The 10958-nt window shown below is 38.8% G+C and overlaps 1 long non-coding RNA gene across 2 annotated transcripts; it reads right to left on the bottom strand.

Moving 5' to 3' along the window:
* Positions 1-5164: 5164 nt before the first annotated feature.
* LOC134789520 (uncharacterized) lies at positions 5165-8419 on the bottom strand. 2 transcript variants are annotated; one of them, XR_010144084.1, is made up of 4 exons: positions 7981-8419; positions 7729-7896; positions 6448-6549; positions 5165-5293 (listed from the first exon to the last, which is right to left on the bottom strand). It is a non-coding gene; the product is annotated as an uncharacterized LOC134789520 (long non-coding RNA). The 2 variants fall into 2 exon arrangements; XR_010144083.1 differs by having other exon boundaries at positions 7729-8419.
* Between the last annotated feature and the right edge of the window lie 2539 nt (positions 8420-10958).

The following is a 10958-nucleotide window of genomic DNA, read 5'->3' as shown; positions in this document are numbered from 1 at the left end:
AAGCTGTGGAAGTCACTCACAAATATAAAAAAAGTTATACCGTAAAAGCATGGAGGTGATATATTATTGGCCGGTACTTTAATTAGGTACTTATTTGTTTTAGGTTCTAACAGTATACACCACACCAGCAGCACACCTACACCACCAGCAGCAGCAGCAGCTGCTGGTGTGTAACAGTTACACCTGCTAGCTGATGGCAACTACCAACGTGGGACTAGTCAAGATCATGGCTTGTCCATTGGAGCACTACTTACTGGATTGGCCACACTACTGTAAGCCTGAACCTCAAGCAGTTTGTAGATGCTGTAAACAGAAGGTAAGTTCTTTTGACTTACTGAATTAAGTATTAAACTGTGACTTTCCACAAGGAATGTCTTAGTAACTTTTACTTTTTTGAATAAGTATGAGTGCGGCTGTATTGTGCATTGAGATATGTACCTACCTATTGTTTGATAGTTATGTATGATAAGTAGTTATCTCTGGCATATATAATCTGGGAATACAATACTTATTAGGTTTAACTAAGGCACCTAGTTCTAATGTGCTGCCTTGTTTAATGGATATTATTCCTGGCGATTGTTTAGTATATATCTTGAGTGCACTAGACTGCACTCATGTGAAAATACTTACTCCATCGCTGCCACATGAACCTACTTTTACTTATTTCCTTCTTTTTCTTCCAGAAAACGTCTCGTGGATCAAGGGAAAAATTAGAGAAGACGCTCCTAAAAAACTTCCTAAGCATGCAAGCATACACAAAACCGGCTCTTAATAAGCTTAATAAATACATATTTCGCCTATTACTATGTTTTACTATCACACAAATACCTACCTAATTTACCTATATTTCTATACAAGTAGAGACTAGTAAACATTCAAGACGGATAATCTTCACACAGAACACCATTCCCGGGCATGCTTCAATGTAGGTGTCATTTATTCTTATTTTTCATTTTAGCCTTATGCGTACAAAATTTGTGATATATAGCTTCTAAACGTAAAATCCGACTCATATGCAGTATAGTACAATGAAAGCATAGGTAATAAAAACATTTTAGGCACGTTCTTACTTAAGAGGAAAGGGAGATGGCCGCTTCCGCTTCTCCATACAAACGTAGTCCTCATTTTCCTCTCTGGATATTGACATTATGGAAAATATTTTTACATAATTTAATGTATATTAACCATAAAGCTATGCCCCTACGTTCGAATTTTTGATTATTGTAAAAATTAGGAGCGGAAGACAGATTTCATACAAATTTTTAAATGCTCCTAACTCTTATAATAATTAAAATAAAATAAAAAAAAGAACAAATGTAGGGGCATGGCTGTAGTTGATGTTGATATGATATACAACAAATTGTATCAAAATATTTAATGTTATTATCCAGAGAGAAAAATGTGGACTACGTTTGTATGAAAAGGCGCGTCTTAACGACACGTCTAGTGAGTCTGGCGGTCAAAAGGTCAAATAAAAATATTCCTAAATGCTCTATTATGCTAATAAGTCTACTTTAGTGACTATAACTGCGGTCAGACTCAATACGCCAATAACTAATGTTGAATATTAAAAACTATGTTAAATTCCATTTAGGTAGATACAAGAATGACAATTCTCGTCACTTGTGGTGTTGTCAAGTCTTTTTTTGTTTACTAAACTCTATAGATAAGTTAACAATTTCGGCTCTGTGCTAGAGAGAATATTATAAATGCGTAAATAAAACAACTATTGCCAAAAAATTAAACAAAGTTTATTTACACATTAAATGTAGGTGTACAAACAAATCATTCACTGCCGTACCCGGTGTGAAAGTGCCCATCATGCCAGCAGCTTTATCGCTGGATTACTATGAACAGCTTTTGTACCAGGAACGTCTCGGAGCGAGGGCAGTGGCGTAGCTAGAGGATATGGCGCCCGGGGCAGGCACCAAATTTGCGCCCCCCCCCCCCCTCTCCGAAACGAAATGAACTAACGAAATGGGACCAACCCCTAGCCCGTAGCAAAAGTTGCTCAGTATAATCCCAAAACCTCCCTGGCAACGGGAATGTAATTATTTTTTAGCCATCCTGTATAGTGTATAGGAATCCTCAGTAGTCCACATATCGATGAATGTCGTCGATAGACAACATGTCACAGATATGCAGCAGCAGCTATTGAAGCATCAGGTTCCGTCAACTACGGCTCATATGCGCCAGCCGGATAAAGGGCTAGCGATCCACTTGCATAGGTAGTCTATTGGACAGTCCATAAGATGGTAACTTCGACAGGAGACCCCTAACGTAAAAGACGCGCTAACACTGGACACAACTCTGAAGCACTTGGCCCGCTCGCCTTATAAAACGAAAACATAGCAACTCCCGCCGAATATCCCTCTGCTTGATAGAAGTTTCTGGCATAGAGTATTCACACTACGGGATGGTGGGCGGTAGGGCGCTACCGTCGTCTTTCAAGATCGAGTTCGATGCAAAAAGAGTTCCTAAAAGATCGTCTTTCTCCCTTTGCGCTGTGGGCCAGATTACCATCCGCATTTCACACTTCACAGTGGTGGTAAATAGGACTGACAAAAGTTTCCCTGCTGCCTTTGGCAAGGCGGAGAGGTAGTCTTTAGCCCATTTTGGCGCCCCCCCTTGGACGTCGCCCGGGGCACATTTATTGCTATTTCATAACTGCTCATCTATAAGTTTCGTTTCCAATATAAATAGAATGCTTAACGGTGTAGAAAAGATCAACATTCCTCTCAGACCTCCAACAAAAAGGGGCCAAACTGAAAACCAGCGCTGGACGCCAGTCTAGCACATGCTGAGCTTGGTACCCACGGCCAACATGTCTTGCTAAATGTAATTACCTATGTATAGAGTAGACAATAAGTTAGTACTTAACCTAGAATAACTTAGTACATACTTAACATAGAATTTATATGTAGGTATATGGTTTGTATTCCTAATATTTTTTCTGCCATCAACTTATCATGTTTTGGCAATGGAGCATTCCATGAAATTGACTACCGTTTGTCCCGTAGAAATGCAGATTTTCTGGAGATTTGCAGGTATAAGAGTTTCCTTTTCTATGACAAATGGTCAAACATGCACGGAAAATTATTCGCTTGCTTTAAATGGCGAAAAAAAAAAGTCGCAACACAGGAAATAAAATGCGTTTGTACGGGACAGCTCGTGGAATGCTCCAATAAAGTGGCATTCAGAGTGTAGCCTTGAGGTTGCCAAGCTAAGCAACCAAGTCAGGTGTCACGGTCTTCAGGTCCTCAACAGGCCCAGGGTATGAGTGTCCGGTTCTCAGGCGGCACCAGATTTTCCGAGGAAGGTCAAACCCTTTTGGTTTTTTAGTTGGGTCAGATATACAGCAACTCCGAGCTGCCGAAGCTGACCATTCCGCTATCCACCTATCCGAAATATTAAAGCTGCTCAGGCTCCCAGCTGTAGCACAGGGTCAGGGTGGGGTTATTCGTGATATTCTCAGCCTCCCTCTTCAACGCCTTGAGTCGTCGGATGTGAGGAGGGGCAATGTGACTAGTGTCCGACCGAAACATGTTTTTTTGCCGAAACCGAAACCGAAACCGAATGTTCGGCTTTGGCTCTAGTTTCGGCCGAAACCGAAACCGAAACCGAACCTTTTGTAGATTTGTTAAAATCGTTGAAAAAATGTCATAAAACCGCTTTTACACACATATTATGGGGCTGTCAACACCCAATGTCCTTGAAATTGATGTTACTTAAGTTTTTTAAGAAAATTACTAGAGTTAGACCAAGATAATTCTGCAACGATTTTGATAACACACGCAGTGCAAGTGTTATTTTAACGTCAAAACTTCTATTAAATTATGACGTATAAATAACATTTGCACTGGTTGCACTGCTATCAAAATCATTGTAGAATTTTCTTGGTCTAACTCTATTCATTCACCAGTCAAACTAACATGTAGATATAGGGTCAACTAAAAAACCAACCATAAACGCGAGCGCAGCGAGCGCGAAATTTTTTGTTGACAAATATCGCAAGGCCGGGTACCGATCTTCAACTGGGCCTAATAGTCCGAAGTTCCCCAGTCAGGCGAACTTTCATGCGAAGTTAAAGCAGTGCTTCAGGCTTCAGGATAAGTAGTTGAGCACAGACTCCAACCAATGTCCATTGTATTAAAACGCGAGACCGCAGGCCGAGCATGGCGCAGCGAGGCTAAATGCTAAGCTGATGTAGATGACATGTGGAACACAAACCAATGGTAAATTGAGGTAAAAAGTGAGGCTAACTAAGGTAGAGCATTCGTATGATAAACTGTACTAGGGACACTTTTAAGAGTTTTTTCTTCGTTTTAATCAATTGTCAGCTGTTCAGCCTCGCAAAATATAAACTATTGAGAAAATCAACTTTGCAGCACTAGTTGAGCGTAGCCTTTAGCCTCGCTTAAAATTTGCCATTAGAGGTATGTAGGAAAATGACTGAATAAGTGAATAAGAGCGAAAAAGACATCGTTCGACTCGGGCCGACCTGATACTGGGGGCCCCGACATGCTTAATCCGGCCCTGCTTAAAATCACCATTAAACGGTTCTAATGTCGTGAGTACTCGTGAGGAAGCCGGACTAGTCCCGATAAGGCCTAGTTTACTCTCTGGGTTAGAATATCAGTCTGATGGCAGTCGCTTTCGTACAAAATAGTGCCTACGCCAATTCTTGGGATTAGTTGTCAATTGGACCCCAGGCTCCCATTCCCATTGCCACGACTCGGCAAAAATTCCGGTCTCACGCGAGGAAGATGATGAGTTTTCTTATTATTCTCTTGCCCAGGGCCCAGTAACATGCGACAGTGCTATCTCATTCACTCCGATACAATTAGACAGTGTGCGCGTTATAGGTATTGACAGCCTCTTAAGACTGCGTCGACCGTCCAGTGGAACGTCGACCGGAATTGTATTTTATAATAAACCAATTAATTTCTATACCTATACATGAATCAGTATATGTAGGTATTCATATTGTTGTCCTACTTATTCCCCAACATGGTCTTTGTCCGAAGTACCATTTCGTATGTTTCGGCCCGGCCGAAAGGTTCGGCCGGTTTTTGGCCGAAACCGAAACTCCAGCCGAAACATGATTTTTTGGCCGAAACTGGCCGAAACCGAAACCGAAACCGAACCTTCGGTCGGACACTAAATGTGACTCAATGCCGGCAGCCAGTGGCGGTTGTAGATCGGATAGTGCCTGAGATGCATCGCATGGTCTCGTTGAGCTTAACGTCCAATGTATGGGTATGTGCACTTTCAAGCCTCCAATATGTCATGACTGAAACAGAAACAAATTATATTAGATGAGGTCAGGCGCAGGCTAGTACTTACAGCGGTTCATTGCCAAATTATGTGAAATTAATGTCACTTTTAGAAAGCTCTCGTTTTTAAGCCAGGGGGATTTTTATGTTACAGTTGTAAGAATTATCGATTGAAAATAAATTGAATTTTGTTCTAGTAATTATTTATCCGTTATTAAAGTTGTATTATGTATCAAGTGTAGTTCTGTACCACGATATTCTATACGACACAAACATACCCACACACTTACATAGGCTGCTAAAATCATTCCCATAGTCAGGTATAGGTACAATAAACCATTTTACCAAACACAAAAAAAAATATTCCAGCTGCCAGCAGTAAAGAAACCAGCTTCTACTCCCAAGCCCTAACAATATAAATAAGTTTTTAGCAAAAATATCATTTTTGGTATAAGCTTTTATCGCTGACTGTACTTTTCTTTCAACAGGCAACTAATACTCACTAAGACTCAGACTCAGACTCAGAGTCCATTCTAACAACACCAAGCACAATTAGTTTGCGTTGTTTTATCACAGTGTTCCCATGGCCACCTCATATCTCCATCATCAGATAGGCTCCATGTCATCATAATATTGCAATTGTCATCCGATTTACATATTGTTATGTAAGTATGCAAAATTTCATTTCAATTGGAAATCGGGAAGTGGGTCAAACTTAGCTGTCAAATGTATATGGCCAGCTTTAGTGCTAACATAACTGTTCCTAGTATTCCTATATTACATATTATAAGTAAGAATATTGTACTAGTAGGTATTATATTATTTTATAATCTTAGTAGAATAGGTACTAATACAATTTATTTGTATTGAATAAGGCCGGCGCCCCACTGCTGCGCACGCTACATCCACGGCCCACGTTTTAATACAAACCTTTTTGTATAGGAATTTGATGGAAGGAATTTGTGTAAAAATTTTGTATAGGAACGTGGGTCATGTACATAGCGTGCGCAGCAGTGGGGCTCCGGCCTAATACCGTCCGAGAAATGGGCCCCTGCTCTACAATATATATCGCACTCAATCTATCTGAATTTTATCTTCCCTCAAATAAAAGAAAGATAAAGGTCGGTTATCCAAATATTATGACAATTACTTAATTACAATTGCCAGTCACCTGTTCGGCAGCGCTGCCTTCTTGTAAGTCGGAGACGAAGATTCCTCGGCCGGCTTCCGTGTGCCGCCCCTCGATGATCATAATGCCCAGGCCCGACGGACCCTGGAAAAGAAGATCATCATCATTAACTTAAGAGTTACTAAGTAACTTGTCGGTGGAGTAACTTCCAGCTTTCCCTATCTTGCACATAGCGTGCGCAGCAGTGGGGCGCCGGCCTAACTCTTGCAGGGAATTTGTAAGTTACTTGTGGGTATGGCTACTTTATTTATTTTATAAACTTTATTGCACAAACATATATAATTACGTAAAAATAGCGAACTTAATGCCAAAAGGCATTATCTACCACCTACTAGTCAACCATAGAAACAAATATGTGACGTTCCACGGCAAAAGGTACCTTATGGCGGCTGGCGCTTACGTCGCATAGCGCCGCAATAATATTGGAGCGGCGTTAATAGTTAATAGAGTAAGCGCCAACCGCCATAAGGTACATTTACCCGTGGGACGTCACATATAAACACTAAAGGTTGGTGCAAAAACCAATCAAAAAGCAAATGCAATAGGTATATCTTAGATATACATACTAACATAAACATACATATATGTTATAAAAATAAATGTACTAATATGTATATGGGATGATAGACACTAGACGAGACATTTAGCAGATGACTACCGAGCATGACTACTCAAAAAACAAATTTTCTTGGGGCTTGTCTTACAGGTAGAGGGAGTGCATTCCATAGATAGGTTGCCTGAACGGCAAAACAATTAGACATAAAACGGTTATAAAGAGGAAGGACTTAAAGTTTAAGTGAGCGGGAGTTCACATCCGGAACAGGCATAAAAACTAAATACTTATTAATAATATTTTATCTTTATGTGTTAGATTTATGGCATAAAGTGTGTCTTTTTCTTTGTCAATAAACTTTTATTCTTGCTACAAAACTAGCTTCTAGAATATACAGAGTAAAAAAAAATTTTTTTTTAAAGTGAGGTCTACGGGTTTCAAGGATGTTAATATTTGTTAGAATGCGTATGCACTTTTTATGCAGTGTGAATAAATGTATGCATAGGTAGTGTTGTAGTGTAACTTTTACACATCATTTTTGCCAAATCAACTTCCTGAAATTATAGTAGTGATAGAACAGGTTTTTAACAAACTTTTGTCACTTAGTAGAACATAATAGATAGAATGAGAAGAAATAGATAATAAGTGTCAATAATATTAAAAGGCACCAGAAAATTTTCATGATTTTAGTTTAGGAAAGGTGTACTTACATCTTCAATCCTTTCTTCTGGATCTTAGAAGTTATGTGCAATGTGAAGCATTGCATTTTGTATCTCTGGCTTCCGAGAGGCTCATGGATCTCCCTGTAGGTGTAGGCGAACAGGGGATGCTGAGTTATATATATTTGGCTAGCATTTTCTTGTGCGCCGAAGCATCGTCTGAAATTAAACATATTCATGACAAAACCAGTTAATGATCAAACGAACTATAACTTTTTCTATAAATAAATTAGAGAAACTTACATTTTGGGTGGCATTTCCTTTAGTTCACACAGCAAATCAGTATTTTTCTTCGACTTAGTTTGTATGTTCACTAAATTCACTGAATCATGCGCGTACGCGATGCTTGTCAATGTCAAGTGAATTGTCAGTTGAGAAAACACGATTATCCGTGCATGTTATAATGTAAGTCAATTTGTATAAAGCTGTCACTCATTTAAACATTTTTCAATTTGGAAGTGTAGTAATAAAACTAACTATTCGTTTTCAAACATCGTCCGACACACGTCCGACATTTTAATAAAGCCAGGCATTAAATGGATTTTTCATAAACTCTAGGCATAGACAATCGTGGTCACTTACGAATGATAGTGGATAACTTTATACGATATCGACGTGGTATTCTTATCGTAGCCCGTAACCATGTTCAGCAAAACGATAAAAATACGACTATCGTTAAAAGACGACAGTAGATTCCACGCGCAATATGATATAACCTTGCTAAGCCCGCAGCTAGTGCGTCTAGTTACAACGTACCTAAAATTAGTCATGTGGAAATGTTGATATTAATATTTATGTCTCTAGACGTGTGAAGTGAACTCATCCTTTATCAAAAATACATAAACTACTACTATATACTCTGTAAAAAGGAGTAGAAATAGCACGCATATTGATTCCTATTTTCAGAGGGCAGTCGAATATATATGGGGGTTAATCATAAAACTTAGCAAACTTTTGTAAAATTTTGTCCCCCTAGTAAAAAGGCTAGGGATTGAGGAAATCAATAACAGACGTTATTACGAAATACTTCCGTACCGTACGTAATGTGGAAATTATATGTCCACATGGCCTAAAAACATTTTTTTGTAATATTTAATTGACCGAAGCGAAGCGAAGGTCTACGTTTTGACTCGGGCATTTTGCTTTCGTATGTCCGGATGTTCTCCTCTACAGGTCGCAATTCTTAACCGATTCTCGTGAAATTTTGTGACCGAATTTTATGACTAAATAAAATTTTTTTGTCAATCCGGTTTTTGGAAATTTTTAAAAATGGCGGAGTCGTGATACCTGGCGCCTAAACAAATAGTCGTATCGATATCATAAGACTTTTTTCTTTTTGAAACATGTTTACAGAGTTAATAGCAAAAAATGCAGAAAAAAATTATCGCTGGTTTAGGCGGTATTTAGATATTTAATTTTAACTAATTTTAATTTGAGAAGGAGTAGCTAAATTTCGTCAACCCATCTAAGAACTATTTGGCTCAGTTTGTAAACGTTCGCTTTTTCTGTTTGCACAGAGGGTCTGGGTTCGATCCCCAGTAATTGTATGCTGGGATATTATAACTTTTTGTATTTTTTTACACATAAATTTCGTATTGTTTTTCTTTAATTTACTATACACCGTGTTTTTATTGAATTCCGTTAACTTCGGGGTATAGTTAAGTACGTTTATAAGAACTAAATGGCATAGTTAATTTTCAAAATAAACATTTTTTTTTGTTTTCTTTTTTGTTTTTTTTTGTTTAAAAAGTAATTAAATGTAGCATATAGCGTTGTTGTAACACGGGCATTACATTTAACTCAACCAAACAATTGAAATCTGTGACATATCAATGTCATTTCGTACATCAATCGACCGAGATTGTACTTAAGTTTAGTAGCAAATGTATGAACTCATTCTAAACACTAATCAATATGTAAGCCGGCCCTAAGGCAAGTGTACACGCTTGTAGAGGCCTTATAGTAAAAAAATAAATTATGGATTATCTCCGAAATGGACTTAATTAGAACATCGGTGTCTTTGAGAAAGTTACTTGATTTAAGCTCAGGAATGCACCCTTGAAATTAACGGCAATCAAAAAACACACGGTGTATTTAAAGCTCTTAGCACCATGTTATTTCAAGCTCTGCTCGCGAGGTCTACAGCTCACAGAGCCACTAGTATTAATAATACAGAGTCATGGTGATCATTAGCGTCACGCTTGTGGTGATGTGTTCGGAGATGTGTCGAGTCATTACCTATATTCGACATGTGACGTCAGACCAATCTTCCCCGTAAGAAATCTACGTACATAGGTAAGCATCTGCTGTAATGGGGAAGGCAATTATTAAAGGTTGGTATAGATATTCCCCAAGCAAAACTTTTAACACATGTGTGCTTCCATGTCTAACCTATGGCTGCGAAACTTGGTCTCTTACTAAAAAACAACGAGATAAACTTGCAAAGTGCCAGAGAGCTATGGAGAGGAGCATGCTCGGTGTAAAATTACAGGATAGAAACCGCAGCTCTGACATAAGAACCAGAACAAAAGTGACAGACATCCTCACCCACATAGACATGCAAAAATGGAGGTGGGCAGGCCACACTATAAGATGCAAAACAGAGAAGTGGAGCCAAAGAATTCTCATGTGGCACCCTACAGATGGATCAAGATCGCAAGGCCCTCAATTAACACGATGGGAAGACGAAATTATACTCACAGTGGGACCACTCTGGACAAGGGTGGCAAGAGAGAGGAAATACTGGAAGGAGTTGGAGGAGGCCTTTGCCGACAGGCACACTGAACCAAGAGACTTCATATAAACATTCAAAACTAAAAACCAACAATCATGTTCAGAATAAAGGGCTATATAAATAAATAAATAAAATAGATATTCCCCAGCATAAATTTTTCCTGTTTCTAGTTTTGTTCTGTGGGATTTGGCTTAAAGGGCATCAAAGCCATAAAATTACAAAAAAAGAAGGATTTATTTGACACTATTCGTAAGCATGATAGGGGGAACATATGCTGGCGCCATCTATAACACTTCGCCCCGCCAATCCCGTTGATATTTATTTTCCTAGCAGAGTATACAAAATTTATGCAACGACAATATTTGTCATTTGCTAAAGACAGGCATGTAGGTTAGCACGTAACATACATAGTTGTAAACTAAAGTCTACGTATCTCATATGATAGTGTGATGTAAAAGCTTTTATGTCAAGTTTATTTGGCTCGAAT

The sequence above is a fragment of the Cydia splendana genome, chromosome 4 (genome assembly GCF_910591565.1).
Source record: "Cydia splendana chromosome 4, ilCydSple1.2, whole genome shotgun sequence".
Classification (NCBI taxonomy): Eukaryota; Metazoa; Arthropoda; class Insecta; order Lepidoptera; family Tortricidae; genus Cydia; species Cydia splendana.
This window is presented reverse-complemented; position numbering and strand designations above follow the sequence as displayed.